The sequence below is a fragment of the Mchenga conophoros genome, linkage group LG3 (genome assembly GCF_057382185.1).
Source record: "Mchenga conophoros isolate Kocher_MC1m ecotype Shallow Benthic linkage group LG3, M_conophoros_male_GT1.1, whole genome shotgun sequence".
Taxonomy (NCBI): Eukaryota; Metazoa; Chordata; class Actinopteri; order Cichliformes; family Cichlidae; genus Mchenga; species Mchenga conophoros.
This window is the reverse complement of record NC_140528.1, coordinates 13,041,689-13,064,190: the sequence shown is the minus strand read 5'-3', so window position 1 is coordinate 13,064,190 and position 22,502 is coordinate 13,041,689. Positions and strand designations below refer to the sequence as shown.

The window sequence follows — 22,502 nt, the reverse complement described above, 5'->3', positions numbered from 1 at the left end:
GCTCCATGTTTTTATTTGCATCACTGCGTTTGCATTGCAGCAAACATGAACATTACATATATTTCAATATAATGTAAAAGCAGTCAAAACAACTAACATCAGAAACAGCTGATGTTATTTGTTATATGTCACGGTGTCGTTTCCGCTTCTTTCTCCTGTAACAACAGCCCGGCGCCGTGAGCAGTCGCCTTTTTTGCGCTCGCTATCCCTGCACTTTCTACCATCTGCAAACGCCACGGTGTTCGTGTCGTCATGAAAGACATGAACATCGAACGTAAAAACAAAGGAGACTGCTACCGGTGTTGTGCCAAAGTAGTTACCCCCGTCAAAAATTGTTTCCCCATTCACGGGAGCGCGCAAAGTAGGAGGAGCCGCTTGCCCAGCTCCGTTCTGTACGCTACTTGTCACTGATCTGCAGTCGACGCGATAAAGAGTAAAAGCTGGAAAACAGCAGACTCGATGAATTTAATATTAGTTTCGTGACATTGTAATGTGCCGTGTGGAAGACAGTTTACCTTATAATGTACACTTAAATAACCTGCTGGGAATACTTTGTCTAGAAAAAGACTTTGATACTATAATACTGTAAAACCAGATGGAAACACGTCGCTCTCCAGTGAATTTACACTCGGTTTACACTTTGTAGCGAAGCTATCACGAATGAGTTCATTTGCAAAATCAATCTCAATCTAACCAATAAGTACTGTAACTTCAGAGAAGATGTCTTATTCACAGCAAAAGTTATGGAAGGATACAGATTTTATCAGGCTGTGTGGCATCGGCTACCAAAATGTGTGCCCCCCCCAATCTGTAATCCATATTGCCTTTGCCACCACAAAGGGTATATTTGCCAAATAAGTCACAGTATAACCAATAAGTACAGTAACTTTGGAGACCATGTCTTATTCACAGCAAAAGTCATGGAGGGATACAAAATTTATCAGGCTGTATGGCATCAGCTGCCAAAATGTGTGCCCCCCCCCAATCTATGATGATGCACGAACCGAAAACCAGAGTGCCTCTGAGCTAACTAAAAGATTTTTTTACAATTTGTTTTCGAAAACAACAAACACCACAAGAGGATGGAACCAGACGAGTACAAGATTTTGGTTGCATATAAACTGAAAGGCGAGTATCCTGCGCTTTTTACGAAGAAAGAGAAATTTCTTCTCCGACGAAAAGCTGCTATTTACGACATTGAAGGTAATAACTGCAACTTTGTAGCATTTATAAATGTCATCAATACATATATATTAACACATATACAATGGCATAATGTGTAGTCTTAATTTGCACTAACCGATTTAATTAGCTTGACCTTTAAATTAAGTGATTGATTTCTATATCATGGGCGGAAACGGGAAAAAAAGCACAAGTAATTGTCCACGGAAATGCGTTGTAGACTTTTAAAAAGTAATGATTTTAACAAAACAGTGTGGTCAATTCTTAACTTGATGTTCAACAGACACTTAAGCTCTCCATACTGTTCACCTTGTGTCACCAAAATTTTAAAACATGTTATTTGTTTTTATTGTACTTGTCTTTCAGGGCATTCATGCGAAAAAAAGGATGCAACGTCTCAAGATGGACTTGTGACACAGTCAAACTCCCAAAACAAGTGGACGCTGCCTCATGTGGAGTCTTTGCATTGAAAGTACGAGTCTTAACCGTAATACATACATATATACGAGAATATTGGAAATGTTGTGTTGTAATAAATGTTAATGACAGGAAAAGGAATATAAGACACAATAAAAGAAAGAAATTGATTCACAGAAAACTATAAAATAACATTTACGATATTAGCCTATTTAGTCATCTTAGAATCTCTTTTTCAGTTTGCTGAAAAGATCTTGCGAAAAGAGTCAATAAACTTTCCGTCTACAAAAAAGGCCATAAACACACACAGGCTGCAAATTGCCACCACTCTTCTCCTAGAGACAGGTAACTCATTTTCCACCATTCAATGTTCTCACATCATGAATATTTTCATCATGATGGCTGTAGAAACAAACCATATAGTTGTTTGAATGAAGTAATAAGTGCAGTAGGTAGTATACTCTATGTGCTATTTTTTCACTTTTTAAAACAGATGACTTGACAAACATCTGTCATTTCTGCGGGGAAGAAGAGCATGAAACTGAAAACAAATGGGTAATGACATCAAGAAAGACTGCTAAATGTTATGATCAATTCCCATAAATGAAATTTTAACATTGGGATTTGTAATTATTTATTTTTTTACAGATTCAGTGTGAGATGTGTTTGCGGTGGTTCCACCAGCTCTGTGTGAAAAGCCCACCACCAGAAGATGTGTTTATTTGTTTCGCTTGTACATAGTTGACACTAAAGGTCCACAGCTACTGTTCTTATGGCACACATTGTCGAGAACACATATCTACATATATAGATGTAGATTAGATGTAAATTAAGAAGTCTAAAGAAACCAAATGGTCTCCAAAGTTACTGTACTTATTGGTTATACTGTTATTTATTTTGCAGATAAACTCTTTCGTGATAGCAACGCCAAGGTGCATCATTGATGGGGGGGGACACACATTTTGGCAGCCGATGCCACACAGCCTGATAAATTTTGCATCCCTCCATAACTTATGCTGTGAATAAGACATCGTCTCCAAAGTTACTGTACTTATTGGTTATACTGAGATTGATTTTGCAAATGAACTCATTCGTGATAGCTTCGCTCTTTATCGCGTCGACTGCAGATCAGTGACAAGTAGCGTACAGAACGGAGCTAGGCAAGTGGCTCCTCCTACTTTGCGCGCTCCAGTGAATGGGGAAACAATTTTTGACGGGGGTAACTACTTTGGCACAACACCGGCTTTTTATCTGCCGATCGCCGTGCTACGGTTGCAAGAAAAAGAAGCAGAAATGACGTTCTCTACGCGTTGAGACGTTCCCCGTCCGTCGGCTAAACGCTTGATTGAAACTTCAATGCGACAGTGACACCAAGTAGAATTATAAATGTCACATAGCCCCAAACATGTCTTTTTCAAAGCCTGCGGTGAAGAGAAAGGTTGGTGATGAGCACCGACAATTTCAGGAAAAGTGGGAAATGCAATATTTCTTTGTTGAGCACAGGGGCACCCCGACCTGTCTTATTTGCACAGAGAAAGTTGCGCTGCACAAGGAATACAATTTGAAACGTCATTACACAACTAGACATGCTGAGCTGGATGCAAAATACCAGGGAGACGAGAGAGCGAACCGGGTTGCCAGTCTTAAAACAGATCTACTGAGGCAGCAAGATTTCTCCAAGAAAGCAACCAAAGAGAATAATGCAGCAGTCGGAGCCACGTGGTTAGTGAGATGATTGCTAAAGCAGGGAAGCCATTCACAGAAGGTGCATTTGTCTAAAAGTGCATATTGCAGGCTGCAAATATAGTCTGTCCGGGAAAGAAAGGTCAGTTTAGCAACATCAGCCTTTCTGCCAACACCGCAGCAGATCGCATTTCTGACCTGTCAAGTGACATTTATGACCAACTGTGTGAGAAAGCCAAATGTTTCAGTGTATACTCAGTCGCTCTTGATGAGACCACAGACATCACCGACACTGCCCAGCTCCCAATGTATGTCCGTGGTGTTGATGACAGTTTTGAAGTGATGGAGGAGCTGCTCACAGTAATTCCAATGCATGGCCAGACCACCGCTCAGCAGATATTTACAAGCTGTGTGATGCCATTGAGAATGTTGGTTTGCCATGAAAGAGGTTTGTTGGAATAACAACAGATGGAGCGCCATCAATGACAGGGAGGAAACATGGACTGGTGGCACAAAACAAACTGGAAGAGGAAGGCGTGGAGGAGGCCATTGCTCTGCACTGCATCATCCATCAGCAGGTCCTTTGCAGCAAATGCCTGAAGTTTGACAATGTGATGTCTATTGTTGTGAAATGCATCAACCAAATCAGATCCAGGGGCTCAAAGCACCGAAGGTTCTGTGCTTTTTTAGAGGAAATGGAGTCAGAATATGGGGATGTGCTCGACTTCACTGAGGTACGTTGGCTCAGCAGGGGAAATGTATTAAAGAGACTTTTTGAGTTGAGAGCAGAAGTGAAGCCTTCATGGAGAAGGATGGAGTTAGTGTTCCTGTGCTAACTCATCCCAAATGGCTCATGGACTCAGCTTTTCTTGTTGATATGACACATGAGCTTAATGTACTGAACAAGACGTTACAAGGCCAGGGGCAACTTGTCAGTGCTGCCTATGACAACGTGAGAGCATTCTCCACAAAACTGGCGCTCTGGAAAGCTCAGCTCTCTCAGACAAACCTTTGCCATTTCCCAGCATGCAAGGCACTCGTGGATGCAGGCACACCATTCAGTGCTGACGAGTATGTTGATGTCATTTTGAGGCTACAGGAGGAATTTGATCACAGATTTGCCCACTTCAAGACACACAGAGCCACCTTTCACATTTTTGCGGACCCCTTCTCCTTTGATGTGCAAGATGCCCCTTCTGTGCTTCAAATGGAGCTCATTGAGCTGCAGTGCAACTCTGAACTCAAAGCAAAGTTCAGGGAGGTGAGTGGAAAAGCAGACAAGCTTGGACAATTTTTGAGAGACTTGAGCCCTAGTTTCCCTCGGCTTTCCCGAATGTTCAAGCGGACCATGTGCCTTTTTGGTAGCACATACTTGTGCCAAAAGCTCTTCTCCACTTTGAACTTCAATAAGTCCAAGTACAGGTCCAGACTTACGGATGATCATCTTCAAGACATACTGAGGGTCGCAACTGCTTCCTCCCTCAGGCCAAATCTGGCTCGGCTATGCGAGAAGAAACGCTGCCAGGTCTCTAGCAGCAAGGAGTAGGCAAGAGAAGCCATGTTCAGAAGAACAGTTCATTTTCTACAGTGTTCCATTCATGTTCAGAAGAAGGTTATAGAACTGTTAATACAGACATTTCAATGTAAATACAGCAGATATAGAAGACTGAAAGAAAAACACAAGTTCACTGACTAAAAATATCTTATTATTGTTTTATTTATGTATTACAGATTGATTTATTTTCTTATTAATTCTTAATTTGTTTATTCATTTTTCATATTTTGTATTAAAAAATAAAAATAAAGAGATTTGAGAAGATTGGAATTTTTTAACCATGCCTTTCTTGTGGAAAACCTAATGCGGCCCAGCCTCACCCAGACTCTGCCTGCAGCGGCCCCCAGCTAAATTGAGTTTGAGACCCCTGTCCTACACCATAAATCAGTAAGAGAGGGTACGACCTCTCTCATGGCCCCAAGTGGTGTGTGCATGCCAGAGCACTCTGGAAGGCACACAGAGTCTTTACAGACTACTAAGGATCAAACCTCTATCATCATGCAATCGATTATACAACTCTAAGCATATATGAGTAAATATTTCTAAGCATAAATGACAATCAACAATATAAACCTTACAGCTGGTTTTAATAACAGAATTTATTTGTTTCTCAAACGAGAAAGAGCTATCGAGAAACACTCCTAAATCTTTAATTCTGAACTTCTCCAGTGGGCCAAGGTCAACATTATCTGCTAATGCTAAATAGGCTGCCGTTATTAACTAATGCTAATTTGATGTGAATTAGCATTATGCACTAATGCTAACACTTTTTAACAATGTGAGTAGCTAATGCTAACACTATTTCCCTTAACTTTATAACATTGTGAACGGCTAATGCTAACACTCTTTTCCCTAGCATTACAACATCTGAGCTGCTAATGCTAAGTAGGCCGCCATTAGCACCTACGTCTATCCATCCATCCATCCATTCGCTTCCGCTTATCCTTTTCAGGGTCGCGGGGGGCGCTGGAGCCTATCCCAGCTGTCATAGGGCGAAAGGCGGGGTACACCCTGGACAGGTCGCCAGTCTGTCGCAGGGCTAACACACAGGGACAGACAACCATTCACACTCACATTCACTCGCACATTCACACCTAGTGGCAATTTGGATTATCCAATTAACCTATCCCCACAAGCTGCATGTCTTTGGACGGTGGGAGGAAGCCGGAGTACCCGGAGGGAACCCACGCAAACACGGGGAGAACATGCAAACTCCACACAGAAAGACCCCGGCCTGATGGTGGAATTGAACTCAGGACCTTCTTGCTGTGCGGCAACAGTGCTAACCATCGTGCCACCGTGCTGCCCACCTACGTCTAATTTAAGGCAAATACGCATTAGAACCTAATGCTCATATCGTTTTCCTTTGCTTTATAGCAATGTGAGCAGCTACTGCTAAATAGCATTAGCTAATAACGGCAGTCTAATTTAATTCAAGTTAACCTCATTTGCATTATAACGATGTGAGGAGTTAATGCTAAGTATGCTGCCATTAGTGGCTAATTCTAATTAGGGGTGAATAATTATTACCAGCTAATGCTAATATGGTTTTCTCTTCCCTTTTAACAATGTGAGCAGCTAGTGCTAGGTAGGCTGAAGCTAGCAGCTAATGCTAAAGCTAAAGATAATTTGATGTGAATTAGCATTACATTAGTGAGGAGTTAATGCTAACTAGACTGCCATTAGCAGGTAATGCTAATTTTAGGTGAATAGGAATTGGCAGCTAATGCTAATTTTCTTGCTTTAACCCTTTAAAACTGGTCAGAGTGGGCACACTCCGTTTTGTGCAAATATTTTTAAATCCCGGTAGCACTGTAACCACGTGAGCTAGCGCAATATTTTTTTTTGCATATAAAACCTGAGGAATTGTACTTACATCTTATGCCATCAGCTTGTCCTAGGTTACAGTTTCCTTCCACATATGCTTAGGACTCATATTGCACTGCTGGAAATAGTTTATTTTGATGCATATGCTGTTATTTTGCAAATTTGCAGTATAATATTTATTTTCATTTTTGCTGCAGTATATAAAAATTGGTGTATTTCAAAAATAAAACTATGAAGGCACTCAAAATAAATTTCCTGTGGTGGGAAACTATTTTGTGCAACTTTTTTGTATTTACAGTTTTGAGGGATAAGCCTCTTAAATTTCTCTAACTAGAAATATATGTTAAAAAAACAAAAACGATTTTCAATTTTTTTGTAGTTTATTGCACTTTTTTGCAATTTATGTAATTACTATGCACTTAATACATACATATTATTAAAATTTAGGCTGTAATGGTTGTATTGATGTATAGCAACTTGAAATGCTCCCAAAAATGGCTCTACAGCATGTAAAAATATAATATAAGCTCTGGCGGACTTGGTTCTATGGTAGGTCTTAAATGGTTAAATCAATATCAGTAGCTAATCCGATTGCTCAGTCTGACGTCAGGTGAAGTCATTTTTATGCATTTAAGAGCTGTGTTGAATTCAACATTACAAACTGAACATTAGAACTATCCTCTTCTCCAGGATTTTCCTGATTTAACATTTCAATATGACATTTCCAGCGCTTTGTTTTCTCTGCTCACAGACAAAACAGATACACGCATGTATATACAGCCCACGTCCAGCTCTGCATGCACTCCTGCTCCATTTCTATAGAGAATAAACAACGTAACACAATCATTCTCCATTGTTTTCAACTCAACCAGCTGCATTTAATGAAGGAGTTTGAATTTACTTTACAACAGCTGCTGTTGTTTCCTGTCTGCATTCATGTTCTTAACTGTACTCCACACATTCTGAACTGGTGTACCGTAATTGTCGGGCTATAAGCCGCTACTTTTTGCACAAGCTTTGAGCCCTGCGGCTTTTAGTCAGGTGCGGCTTTTCTATGGATTGTCCATGAGCGGATTTGTTTTGTTTGTTCCGCTGTTGTACGGCACTACGTTGCCTGGCGGAAGGATCGGGGTTCAAGAGTGGTATGTTGGTCACATGTCCATCCGTCAGGCAACGTAGTGCAGTACGAGGTAGGGCGAAAAACAAACTTCAAAGTAGCGCTACCCGTTCAGCTGGAGGCCTGGATGATGAGCGGCGATAAACTTGCAAAAAGCAAGTTATGCCCAACTCCACCATTGGATTCTGACAGCGTGGAAAAGTGTGAAAACATCCACGATCACCAACAGATTTCGAAGGGCTGAATGCTGCATGATGGAGAGGAGGACACCGCCACGGCCCTTCTGAGGGTGTTCGACTCTGACACTGACAACGAGGATTTCTTTGGTTTTGAAAGTGACAACGAAAGAAAGAAGCTGAGAGTGGATGACGAAGCCATCCTGAGCCTGTTTGTTTCCGACACTGGAGGAGAGGACTTTGGTGGTTTTAGTGCGCAGGAAGATGGTGGTGAATGACTGACTTTTCTTCTTGTTAAAGCCGTGTCACTGCACCTGAGCCTAAAAGGTAGTCCGAATCAATTGTTCTGGTGTGCTGTAGGTTATTGTTATGTACTACATTTGTTACTCATTTATGAAGCACAGTACATGTTTTGTACTTGTAATTACCGCTACTTGTACATATACCTAAAAAGTTGTGCAAATATGTACCCATAACTTGTTTTTCAAAATATTGATAAAAGGGGTGTGTCTCCAAACAGCCATCTCTTTCCTGACAATTCGCTTTGTGCATATTCTCTTACATATGATAAGTCAACATTGAAACACCTGCGGCTTTTAGTCAGGTGCGGCTAATGTATGTACAAAACAGGATTTTCCCCTGATTTTAGCTTGTGCGGCTAATATTCAGGTGCGCTCTGTAGTCTGGGAAATACGGTAGTTCTTCCTAAAGTACTGCAGTATTCCTGCCAGTACATCCTTTTAGTTTTCCTAACTGTTTCCTCTGATGCTCGTTGCTATTCTTTCCTCAATGCAAATTCATGCTAAGCTCCTTCATATCCATCCCTGTTTCTAAACCTGTAATAATTGCTTTAATGTGTCTTTGGCCTAATTATGAGTCTGTCCATATGTTTGTAGTTCCCCACTTGCTTTGGTTTCTTAGCTCTGATTCTCTCAAATTTATCCTTGAAATCATTTACTGGCATCTCTCCCTCTCACTCCCACTATCCCCAGAACACCAGAGTATTCATCTCCTGGTTTATCCTATGGCCTCTTTGCATTTTCTCCAATCATCCCTGTTTCTAGAGTCTCACCCCATCTGCAGGCAGTCCAAGAGAAACTGCCTCTGCCATTTTCTTCTTCTTAATCTTTGATTTTTCTCTTCACTTTCTCCATTGGGTCTTCTTAGACGCACTTTCCAGAAAGCAGCAACATTTTTTGTGCCCCATTTTTCAAATTGTGCATCTTACTTCAGCTTAATGTGTTTCCTGTTTTGTTTTTACACAGGTCATGTAAAAGAAATCCTACCAGAGACTCGACAAAGCTGAACTGAAAGACAGCACAGGCAATAAATCAGAGCAGCACAGAACTTAAGCTCATGGTCCATAGAAGCTGGGCTCTACAGGTGTACCAGGACAAGCTTAGTGTAAGTCCCTCGAAAAAGTCTCACTTGTGCTGTTTCGGTGTAAATTACTGGTTTGTTTGAACAATTTCATCAGCTGAACCATAAATACTCCAAAACAATTTCTTTGTGACTCAGTGTGATTTTTCATTTTGTAATATTAGCATGTCAAACTCTACATTCTCTACACAGATGAGAAATGAAGTGTATTTAATAATAAAAGTTATCTCTCAGAGACAAAGTTAGTGTCTCATTCAGGTCTGTATCTGAGTAGCCTCAGACACATGCAGTGCTCATATTTTCTGTTTTGTGTGTCACTCAGACCTCTTCCTGACAGGGGCAGCAATTTCATTTAAAGTCCCATTCACTGATACAGGCTGCTGGAGCTCCAACCAGGAGGGTACACACATGATCCAGGGAAAAAAATTATGTATGGTCTCTTAGATAAATATTAAGAGGTCCTGTGTTTTACTAAAAAATCAAAGTAGTAAAACACAGGACCTTTGGGTTAGATATAAGGTGATTTGACAAATCATGTCTGTTGTAAATGAGTAAGCCATTTATCGACCTGACTCAGGTTTTAAATCATCATCAGAAAAGACTGAATCCTGACCTGAGAATTGTACACTTTGGACTCTCCACTGCAGAAAATAGAAGCTTCAGTCCTGAATCCTGCAGGTTGTTGTTACCCAGATCCAGCTCTGTCAGACGGGAGGACTGGGAGCTCAGGACTGAGGACAGAGCTTCACAGCTTCTGTCTGACAGGTTACAGCCACTCAGTCTGAAGAAAGGATGACAAGAAGACATGAAACACTTGTGTTAAAGTATATTCATGGTGCCATGAGGAGCTACTACATTTACAATATTTCAACACTGTTTCAGGACATGCTGGAATCCTTATTGCCTCATGTTACAAAAGACAAATGTGGCAGTTTACTGTGACTTGCATGGATTCATTAAAAAAACAAAACATAAACACTGTTAATTTTTTCCAAATGAAATTGATTAAATGATGTTAATTGATGAAAAAAAAAATCGATATCGCTTGATCTGACCTCAGCGTTTCCAGTTTGCAGTATTGACTCTTCATCCCAGCAGACAGAAGCTTCACTCCCGAATCCTGCAGGTTGTTGTTACCCAGGTCCAGCTCTGTCAGATGGGAGGACTGGGAGCTCAGGACTGAGGACAGAGCTTCACAGCTTCTGTCTGACAGGTTACAGCCACTCAGTCTGAAATCAAGGTGGAAGGGAGACAAGATCAACCAAACAAATCAGAGCTTTATTGCTTTTTTATTGTTTTTAAGCAGAAATCAGTGAGGTGCTGGTAGATTCTGTTCTTTTGGTTTATTACCCAACAACACACACATACACTAATATTTGTGACTTTTGTAATAGTAGCATTTACAATGCAAAGCAACAGCGATCACAGATTGAAGGGGCCTGAATAAAACTACAATGCAGTGATTTTTAAGATGACCTGTTCTTCCAATTTCCAACAACAGATTTCTCCAACCTTACAGTTAAAAATAATTCTTTATCTCATACTGAATCTTGGTGCAACTCCCCCCAGTTTGTTAAAATGAAGAGGTACTGAAGTTGCTGTAAGTGATGTGTGATGCCACTGATTTCCTTTCTGATCCAATACAAAGTAAAATTCAGGCTGGTATCTGCGATACTGATGAAAACTATTCCTTCAGAATCAATACAAGACATCATAAGAAAATATGATGTTTTGTATAACATAAAAAGCCTGAATTTTAAAATATTCAGTTAATAATCAAAAACAGATGTGACTGAAAATAATAAAACTGAGAAACATTTTATGGCCATTCGATCCTTTTACAACCATTGCAAGAGCTTGGTTGGCATAGCCGGCAATACGTTGGATAGTAATAAGTCCGGTGGGTGATGGGCTCCACCAGGGCTGCCCTTTGTCACCGATTCTGTTCATAAATTTTATGTTTAAAGGCTGTATCAAAAGTTCATTCAAGTTACAATATTGTGGTCAAAAGTTCTCCTTTTTTCTTTTATACTATACAACTACGCTGTCTCATGGTTTTAGGACATGGATCTGTCATGGAAGAAATCTATGACCACTTTTAATCAACATTTTAAAAATAAACATGATCACAGATTTACTCACAGAGCTTTGTTGGAGGCTTTGACCACTGGCAGCAGCCTCAGAAGAGCCTCCTCTGAAGCAGAGTATTTCTTCAGGTCAAACACATCCAGATCTTCTTCTGATGACAGTAAGATGAAGACCAGAGCTGACCACTGAGCAGGAGACAGTTCACCTGTGGAGAGACTTCCTGATCTCAGGGACTGTTGGATCTCCTCCACTAGAGAACGATCATCCAGTTCATTCAGACAGTGGATCAGATTGATGCTTTTCTCTGCAGACAGATTCTCACTGAGCTTCTTCTTGATGTACTGAACTGTTTTCTTATTGGTCTGTGAGCTACTTCCTGTCTGTGTCAGCAGACCTCGTAGGAGAGTCTGATTGGTCTGCAGTGAAAGACCCAGGAGGAAGCGGAGGAACAAGTCCAGGTGTCCATTTGGACTCTGTAAGGCCTTGTTCACAGCACTCTGGTGGAGAGACTCTTTTTTTCTAAAAAAACTAGACCGCTTGGATGTTGTTTGTTGTTGTTCCAGCAGATTGAGTCCAGAGTTGATGAAGGTCAGATGGACATGAAGAGCAGCCAGAAACTCCTGAACACTCAGATGGATGAAGCAGAACACCTTGTCCTGGTACAGTCCTCTCTCCTCTTTAAAGATCTGTGTGAACACTCCTGAGTACACTGAGGCTGCTCTGATATCGATGCCACACTCTGTCAGGTCTGATTCATAGAAGATCAGGTTTCCTTTCTGCAGCTGATCAAAAGCCAGTTTTCCCAGAGACTCCATCATCTTCCTGCTCTCTGGACTCCAGTGTGGATCTGTCTCAGCTCCTCCATCATACTTGACCTTCTTCACTTTGGCCTGAACCACCAGGAAGTGGATGTACATCTCAGTCAAGGTGTTGGGCAGCTCTCCTCCCTCTCTGGTTTCCAGCACATCCTCCAGAACTGTAGCAGTGATCCAGCAGAAGACTGGGATGTGGCACATGATGTGGAGGCTTCGTGATGTCTTGATGTGGGAGATGATCCTGCTGGCCTGCTCCTCATCTCTGAATCTCTTCCTGAAGTACTCCTCCTTCTGTGGGTCAGTGAACCCTCTGACCTCTGTCACCATGCCAACACAGTCAGGAGGGATCTGATTGGCTGCTGCAGGTCGTGTGGTTATCCAGAGGCGAGCAGAGGGAAGCAGTTTCCCCCTGATGAGGTTTATCAGCAGCACATCCACTGAGGTGGACTTTCTAGGGTCAGTTAGGATTGTAGTTTTGTGGAAGTCCAGAGGAAGTCGACACTCATCCAGACCATCAAAGATGAACACAACCTGGAAGTCTTCAAAGCTGCAGATTCCTGCTTCTTTGGTTTCAGTAAAGAAGTGATGAACAAGTCCCACCAAGCTGAACTTTTCCTCTTTCAGCACATTCAGCTCTCTGAAAGTGAATGGAAATATGAACTGGATGTCCTGGTTGGCTTTGTCTTCAGCCCAGTCCAGGCTGTATTTCTGTGTTAAGACTGTTTTCCCAATGCCAGCCACTCCCTTTGTCAGCACTGTTCTGATTGGTTCATCTCTTCCAGGTGAGGCTTTAAAGATGTCTTCTTGTCTGATTGTTGTTTCTGGTCTGTCTGGTTTCCTGGATGCTGTTTCAATCTGTCTGACCTCATGTTCATCATTGACCTCTGCAGTCCCTCCCTCTGTGATGTAGAGCTCTGTGTAGATCTGACTCAGGAGGGTTGGGTTTCCTGCTTTAGCGATGCCCTCAAACACACACTGGAACTTCTTCTTCAGGGTGGATTTAAGGTTACGGTGAAAAACTGCAGTTTGAAGTTCTGAATGAGAAGAAAAATAAACACTCAATTCCAAAAAGAACTAATCTTTAAAACATGTTGCTCCATCTTCCATCTCTGGAAAATGTTCATTTATCCAGCAGCTTAAATCTTTAGATAAATCCTCTTACTGCTCTGCAGACGGTCAGCCAGCTCCTCCTGCTTCATTCTCCTCAGGAAGTCCACTGTGATCTTCACAAACGCCTCTCTGCTGCTGCTCCTCTGACTCTCTAAGCATTCTGGGTAATCTGGACTCAGAACCTTCTGGATCTTCTTCAGCGCGTTCTTCACAAAAGTGATGATGTTGTCCTCCAGCAGCTGGAACAGAATATTTATGAATGAGCCAATCAGACTGAAATCATGGAGCCAAACATCAGATCCATGTTGGACACACTGACGATCCACTGGTCTACAAAGAGCAGCATGGAGATGACTGTGAACAGAACAGATGTAACAGTAGTTGTTGTACATGTACAGACCATAAATATGGAGTCCAGCTGTGTTTGATGCTGCTGGGCAGACTGACCACTGGGAACCTCTGAGCTCTGCTGGTCCACTCTGTGGAGGAACCATGAAGGATTAGATCAACACAGGATAAAGATCCAGGAGTTTCTGCTCAAATAACTTCATCTGAATCAAGTCTGTCAAGTTTTAAACTCTCAGATTGTGAACATATCAGTAATTTTCAGTCTGTTTTCATGGACGTCCTTTCAGTGGTGATGTCAGGGATGATTTTGAAGAAGCTCATCAAACTGAACCATCAGCAGATCACTGCTCCAAAACCAGAACATGATCCGAGTCTCCCTCCACCACCAGAACACCAGCTTTACTAACGTGGTAGATCAGTGTAGTACAGATCAATAACTGATGAGTCATTTGATCAAAATCACTGAGTGCTTCACGTCTGACCCTCTGATGCTTCTGTAGACATTTTGCATATTTAATGAATGTCTGACAGTTTTACATTCATTCTATGAACACAGTGGAAATGTTGTGTTATAGTCTCCATGTTGTTTCCAGCATCATAAATTCTTAAGTTCAGAAAATTAGATTCTTTCTTCACAGCTGAAAAACAACAACATTTATTCTCTATTGAAATCTGCATCGTCCACTCCAAAGGTCACAATCTGAAGGTAACATCTGGTTTTGTTCCCTGTGGTTAACTCTGAGCATCAGTATGGTGGGATTTATCCACTACATCCACACCACTGTGGTTCAGTGTTGTCCTGATGGAGTAACAGCAGCCAGTATGATCCAGGCTTTAGCTGCTGGGTCTCTGTGTGACCTCTCAGACTGTTTAACAGATCAGACACAAAGAGAATCAGAGCAGCTCTGTTCTTTAAAGACAAACATGAACCCACTCAGGTCACACTTTCCCCACAGATATGAGCATCACTGTCCTCAAACAGCAAATGACCAAGTCGAACATTTGGATCTTTTCTCTTTCATTGTTTTCTTTTTAATGAATCTTTGTAACAATCTGAGGATGTTTCAGGTCATATTTATCCAGGAAACACAAACATGTAAAGGAGTCATCACAGCTCTCTGACCTCGTTGCTCCAGGTTCACCACTGAAGCCTGGATTATAATCTTTGGACCGGTCACTCCTCACAGACGGACAGCTGGGCCCTGCAGACTGTGACCTCTGACCTCTGCAGACACAAACATGATTGAAGCAGCTGTGATCACACAGACTGCAGATAATGCAGCTGTTTCCTGTCAGTAACATCCTCTTAGATTAGAGTTCAGCTTTTTACAGGAAAACTGGACAAAACTGATTTTTGTTACAAACTCATTTTCATTTCCTCTCAGCTCACAAACACAGTCAGACAATCAACCAGAGTCAACACTGATTATAATGTCAGTGCAGAATTATTTCTGTTACTCAGTGAGTTCAGCTCTCTGACCTCGTTGCTCCAGGTTCACCACTGAAGTTTGGAGGATTTCGAGGTTTGGACTCGTCACTCCTCACAGACGGACAGCTGGACCCTGCAGACTCTGCTCTGTCCTCCTCTTCCTCCATCATCATCTTCAGTCAGTCTGAGAGGTAAACCACAAACACTCAGTGAGTTCACATTAACAGGAGGAACTGAGTTACAGTCGCTGACCTCTGACCTGTCATGTGACCATGAAACCAGGTCAATATGTCTGTAGGTTCAGTCATCCAGGTCATGTGATCTAAGGAGCTTGGAGAGAAAAGAGACGTCTTTAAGTTTCTGGAAGACGTTTCATCTGAGAAGCTTCTTCAGCTCTAAAACCAAACGGTGGAGAGTCCCAGATATTTAAACCTGAGAGGGAAAGAAAGCATGTCGCTGACCCACCACTGATGTTATTTCAAGGAGGAAACTGAGAGCCTTTGCACCAGGAGCACAAACATCAGCTCCAGCAATGATCCACTGATGTGTTTTTATTCCATGTATGAATGTTGTTATTGACAGAGATGACGTTTGTGTGTCAGTGATGCAGTGACTGTTGTTGTTACCTGTACAGGCTGGTTAGACTCTATGAAACAGATCATACAGATCTCTGCATGTTAGAAGAGACTATTAAAGGTCATGAATGAGACAAAGGCAGGGAGGCGTCCTTTACAGCTAAACAGCAGAGTGAGAGAACAGCCAGCACCTCTACATTTATCACATTATACAGCACATGTATGATACTGACAGGGATGAGAAGAATTTAGTGATTCTGATCCCATCATTGATATTACTTATTGATTCTCAGTAGCTCTGCTCTGACAGTCACCACCATCACTGAGCAGCATATCAAAGACATTTGTGCACATTAACTGCATGTTGTGGCTCAAATGTTTGTGCATGTTGGAGGCATTTCCTCTTTGTTGTGATCAGTGTTGGTCATTACTCAAAACAGTCATTATTACACATATTACACAGAACACTTTGATTAAAAGTAATGGAGTACGTTACTTCATTACTCCTCATAACATTACTTTGATGTTAAAATGAACAAATGAGCATGTAACAACATAAAGCTGAGGTACAGCCCCACACACCAACACAGATCCTGATGAGGTCACGTGATGTTTCTCTGAGTGTTTATGAACACAAATCAAAGATGAAACAGCACAAAGACACTTCAAAGTGATTCTACTGTAGAAACATGAACAGGTAGAAACCTGCAGCCTGACTGCTCATCACTTTGTTACCTGTTCAAGTTCAGCAGCAGCAGCTCACTTTATCACGGTGCTGGTCTGGGGTCAGTGTTTACTCAGCTTTAACTAGTGATGTGACGTTCTGTATCGAGGCTTCGAAGCGTGTGTTGAGTAATGGAGGGGGCGTTTCCGCGAAGCGCGTATCGAGGCTTGCTTCATTTATGGGAGGAGCTGAAAATGATGACGTCCGAAGCCTCGCTGCCCGGCTGTACCACGTGACTGGTTCAGGAAGCGGTTCGAACTTTGCCGCGAGCTATGACAGCGATATAAACCCCTCAGACAAAATGTGGGCGTTTGATGGAGAGTTGCGGTTAGTGAGAGTTAGAGACAGTTTAGAAAAAAAAAAATCGCCTACGACCTGCCACAGTGGAGAAACTATTTCTTTTTAACAAAAACCAATGATGTGTCCCCTAAACACTAATCACTGTCCTTGCCTCAATGTTACAAAAGCACAACCACTGTCCACACCTCACCTCACAGTATATGATCATTTCCATTTTAGGCATTTCCAAATAATCATGTTCCATACTGCCAGTATAAATATACACAGTACACTGCATCACTACAATATACATGTTTTACACACTCCTTTTGTTGTTGACATTTACAGGCTGTGTGCAAAAAGGCCACACTCTTCAAATTCATGCCAACTAATATTTTTACGTCCAGTAGGTGTCCTACTAGAGCAAATGAAGCTTCAAGAAGCTTCGCGTTGGGGTGAACCAATTGGATGAAAAGCTTCAGTGCTTCATGAGGCTTCATCTGCCCATCACTAGCTTTAACCTCACTCTGGGTTCTTGGCTAGCCTAGCTTTAGCTTAGTGTTAGCATGCTGTGTGCTAGCTTAGCGTCAGAGCTCTGCAGGTGTCTCGTGTGTAAATATTAATCACAGTGACAGTAAAGGAGGTAAAGGGCTGTGACGTCATCACGTACGCTGCGTCCTCTGTGGGCTCTGAGTGAACTCAAAGTACAAACTACAAGTACACAAACACGAACGTAGCTCAGAGTGGCGGACACACTCGGCCTCGTTGGTCCAGCTGTGAGTCCGTTACCGTGAACTATGGAGCGGCAGATTTGTGCTGAACTAAGCTGCACACAGCTGATGTTAGCCAGGAAACATTACACACTGACTTTAATGGAGAGACCGGAAATACAAACACACACAGTTTGTTGTGTGAAGAAATCAAACACGAGCTGAACAAACAGTAAAGTTCCTAAAGACAAACTGTTAAAGGAGGAAACAAAGCAAACTTACAGTTTCTTCACACACCAACAACAAGCTCCACTCCACACCTGGACACTAAACACGGACACACAGGTGAGCTGCTTCCTGGAAGGAGGCGGGGCTCCACCTGAAACTCAGCACAGGTGGGAGGGGCTCAGCTCTGTGTGTGCTGATGTGTTAACTTTAAAAATATGCCGTCTGACTGCTCAGACTGAGTCAGAGTAAAGTTCACATGCTGACGTGTGGAGACATGAAACCTTGTTGTAGCTGCAGGTGTGAACACACTGATCCCAGATCAGCTCTGCTGTATTTGTAACATGAACATTTCTGCTGCAAAGCTTCAAATGTTCAGCATGTTTCTCTGTTTCCAGTCTATAGATCCAGTCACACTTTCTACCTTCACCTGTGCAGTAAAGACTGAGAGCAGAGCTGAAAGCAAGCGTCCAATCAGTGAGCAGCATCAACACCTGAGCTTCATTCAGACTCTGTTATTGAAGATGTTGTTGGTACAAAGTTCATCTGCTGCTCACATGAATCCATGAAAGATTTATTTCACTGATGTTTCTTCAAAGCTCATTTCAACCTGTTGAAGTCATGAATGAAAGTGCAGACTGAGAGTGGATCACATGATGTTTGAGGTGTGTCATGTGACATGTTCAGTATTGTCACACATGTCTAGATTGTCCCTGATATCATAACTGCTCAAACACTGATGATTATATTTGAAGAATTATTCCTGATGGCAGCAAAGTTTGAATGGAGCTCTCTGTCTGTGCTGATTTGTCGCCCTCTGGAGGTCAAAGCACAAACTGCATGATGTCACTGTAACCACCACAGTGACAGGAAGTGTTTTTATGACTGAAACACTGAAATGATGCTAACGGCTGTCGTTAGGCTCACTGACAGCAGTGCTGATGTGTTCATGTCAAACACTGGCTCAGGTCAGACTCCTTCATCCTTCTCCAGCGTGAGGCCGCCCTCAGACCCACAGGAGCTCTGACCTTTGACCTCCTGACCCTAACCATTTTAGTCTTGTTGCATCTTTAAATGCAAATCCTGTGAAATGGTCAGGGGCGGCTCTAGAGAAATTTTCTTAGGGTTGCAAAATCAAAGCCTTTTCCCCCCAAACACATATGCAGGTGGTTACATGTGGTTAAAATGATTCAAATGCAGTAAGTATGCACGTTTTTCATATAAATATAGTCTATAACTTAATTATTGTCTGTACCCACATGATTACACACTTTAGTTACATGAAACATGTGAGTTTTGATGCTATGTACTGTACAGCCTGTATATTAAATACATATGTAGCCCAATAAGTATAAACTCCAGAAAGCTACACAACATGGGGCGCTTCATTTACAAACACAAGTCTAACTTAAGTTTCACTGTTTTTGTTAGAAAACAGTCACATTGTTGCAGCTTAAATGACACAAAATGTCAGAAATCTGCACCGTCATGAACAAACATGTAAACCTCATTTTTCATGATTTGTTGGATTCACCCTCTGAGGTCTGAAATACAACCGGACATTTGTGACTCCTTTGAGTTTACGTTTGTATTTCACCCTCAGATTGTTTCATTTTATTTTTTCCTCCTCTTGCTTTGTTTGGTATCTTTTCAGCTCAACTGAATTTAGTTGTTTTTTCACTGACATACTGCATTAGTATTACTATTACTATTAATGTAACTATTACTGATCTGAAATCACACAAAGAACCTAAAATCCTAGCAGTATTTTTTACTGTAAAAAAACCACAGACGTGTTGGGTAAATGTTTATAACTTGAAATGCAAATATAAATTGTACATTTTGTAAACAGATACAACTATTTATCTAAAAATGCAGCCAATACACCTGCTGTTTTTTCATTTTCTACAACCATTTAAAATAGCACTCACCTTCCTTCATTTCCACAGTGTAACATCCACCCACCTGTGTAAAATCAGAAATTCCCATGGTGTTGTTCAAAATGTGCTCTGGCACAATCATAAGCATCGCTTGCTGCTGAAAACAAGAAAAAAGCCGTCCTGCTATGGGCTGAACCATTTGTTAATGTGGAGGGGGGGACACTATGGAATATATCCAGTTCTAGCATTTATATTCACTGCTGACTGTAACTACGCTCAAACTGTTAAACTTATTTTAATAAACAACACTGTCATATGCAAAACTGGGGTGGCACTTGGGGTGGCAAGGGATCATTTTAGGGTGGCACTTGCCACCCCATGCCACCCTTCTAGATCCGCCCCTGCTGATGAAGCCAACAGGTTCGCTTCATTTGCAAAAAGCAGATATGAGTTTCTGAGGCCACAGTCTTCTGTGGCAGAAGAGGAATCAGGGGAAGCCCTGGAGGAGTCCACCACCCACCAGAAACAGGTCTGAGCTCTCACTGCAGTGGTAAAGGGGCTACACAGCCCACATGAGGCTGAGGGATGCAGCCTTCTGTCAGACTGTCACTAACACAGAGAAACACCCGTGTACACTCATACTCATAGGCACATACACCAATCAGCCTAACCCCACTAACTGCTCGTCTTTGGACTGTGGGAGCCAGAGAACCCAGAGAGGACCCAGACATGGGGAGAGCATGCAAACAGCTTAGATGTTGGATTTGAACCCAGAACCTTCTTGCTGTCAGGAAACAGTGCCAACCACTTTTCCACTGTGCTGCCTGTTTGACTCTGATACACCCATTTTTGAGCTCTTAAAAACAGCCCTCCACACAACAGAGACAAACCATAAAGGACTTTGTGGCTTGTAGCAACCAAAGAAAGTTTAAGGTGCAAAATAAAGAGGTTGAAAGGAAAGTAATAAAGGAAACATGTAATTATAACAGTAATGTTGGCTGTGTATCACGTGTGGCATGTCATTGTGGGGCTGGCCTCTGCTGGGATTGAGAATATGTGATGGCGGGGGCAGGGTTGGTTACTGGGGTTTATCCTGATCTCCTGTTTAGTGGAACTGTGCTCCTTTGAATCCACAGCACTAACCTGGCACACACACATAAAATGCATCATTGCTACAGAGCACAGCAGGACTCATTATGAGTGGTGGGGCAGGCTGGATGGTGTTGAGGAGTCGTATCGCAGTGACATTGGCTCCCCTGCTTCACTCTCTCCTGCCCCACTAATGCAACTCACTAATCCCTCTGTCCCCTTTAGGTGGGGCTCACGCTGACAAGATAAAATAAGCTGCACGACTGGTGGGTGGGGACTGTGCTGTCAGCCCCCCTGGGTCTGCTCCTCTGTGATCCACAGTGGGCCAGTATGCCTCTCCTGGTAGCTCCATGGGGGATGGTGTGGTGGGTTGGTGGGTGCCATGGCGACTATGTGCGGACTTCACATTTTTGTCTGCTGTGACAGCTCCTCGATCTGGGCGGGGCCAGTGGGGTGTGGGTAGGTCCTTTGTGGGGCTTTGGACGTTGCCTGAATATTGTCAGGCAGCTGGGTGCTGTGCCTCGACCCTTTCTTCCTTTGCATTTGTGGTTTGGTGCCATAAATGCACAACATAGAAGAGCCACCTCGACGGGACAACACTCAGCGGTTCATCTGTCTCTCTTCCACAGCATGTCTTTATCCTGTCTTCCTTCTCTCACCTCAACCAATCACAGCAGATGGCCCCGCCCCTCCCTGAGCCTGGTTCTGCTGGAGGTTTCTTCCTGTTAAAAGGGAGTTTTTCCTTCCCACTGTCGCCAAAGTGCTGCTCACAGGGGGTCATATTACTGTTGGGTTTTTCTCTGTATGTATTATTGTACGAGCTACCTTACAGTATAAAGCACCTTGAGACGACTGCTGTTGTGATTTGGTGCTGTGTAAATAAAACTGAATTGAATTAAGAAACAACTCTTAGATTCCTCACATGATTCTCCTGTATTCCTACGGGACGCCAAGGTAATATAACATGGAAGTGTGTCGCAGTGCCTGGTGGCCACATGTTACCCATAAACTGTCAACCTGACCGTGCTGTAGCTACGTCCAAAGACTAGTTAAAGATTAAAGCTTTTTGGGGGGTTAAATCTGACATAAATAAAGAAAGAATAACATTAAAGTCGATTCTTTTGATCACTGTAGTTCTACTTTGAGGATATGACGTGTAAAAACCCTCAGTCGTGGCTGGTGGATCTCACATTCCTGGTCTTTGTAATTCCAGTTCAATGAAGCCTCATTTTCACCTTTTTCCAGGTAAATTTTCCCAACTGTTCTAATGTCCATGCTGTGGCATTGTCCCATCATTTGTATTTCCTGTTAATGGATTTTTAATATGGTCTGGGAAATTACTATATATGAGTAACTTCCTGTTGTATTGCAGCTTAAGGCCATTGTCACTGAAATAAAGCCCGAGTTGTAATAGTTTGCATCCAGAACGAGGAAAAGGAAGAAACCCAAACACTGCTCAGTGGATGAGTCCGTCCTGGAATAAATACCAGGACAAAACTAAAAAGAAGAGCTTGTTTCCTCGAAGCAACAACAGAAAGCTCTTTGTCTCTACAGATGTTTCTGGGAAACATGTTAACAATATTTAAACATTTGTTCTTAATAAACGTTTTTACTTAATGATGCTTTATGATATTTCTATCTGACCTAATGCAGCAGCGTATCCACATGAACTCTGCAGTGTTTCTACCCAGAGGCCACCGTGGTCCTTCTTTACTAATGCTGAGGGTTTTCTCCCAGCCGTGATAGCCTTTGACAGGTAAACTGAGTCATTCCAGCCCAGTGCAAAAATAACCTCCCTGTCTGCTCTTAACTTCACGCATCGATGCTAAAACGTTGCATAACTGAACCTGCAGACTGTGATCCTGTAGCTGTCGAGGAGAGGGCTTGATGCCG

General features: G+C 42.3%; 1 pseudogene across 1 annotated transcript in view; it reads right to left on the bottom strand.

The window, feature by feature from the left end:
• LOC146577309 (protein NLRC3-like) overlaps positions 1-15,599 on the bottom strand; it is a 22,720-nt pseudogene extending 7,121 nt beyond the window's left edge. The window contains exons 1-8 of the transcript XR_014889318.1: positions 15,387-15,599; positions 15,179-15,311; positions 14,822-14,923; positions 13,751-13,829; positions 13,403-13,589; positions 11,480-13,274; positions 10,393-10,566; positions 9,951-10,118 (exon numbers count right to left, since the gene is read on the bottom strand). The product of XR_014889318.1 is annotated as a protein NLRC3-like (transcript). The remainder of the gene's footprint in view (positions 1-9,950; positions 10,119-10,392; positions 10,567-11,479; positions 13,275-13,402; positions 13,590-13,750; positions 13,830-14,821; positions 14,924-15,178; positions 15,312-15,386) is intronic.
• Positions 15,600-22,502: the final 6,903 nt, after the last annotated feature.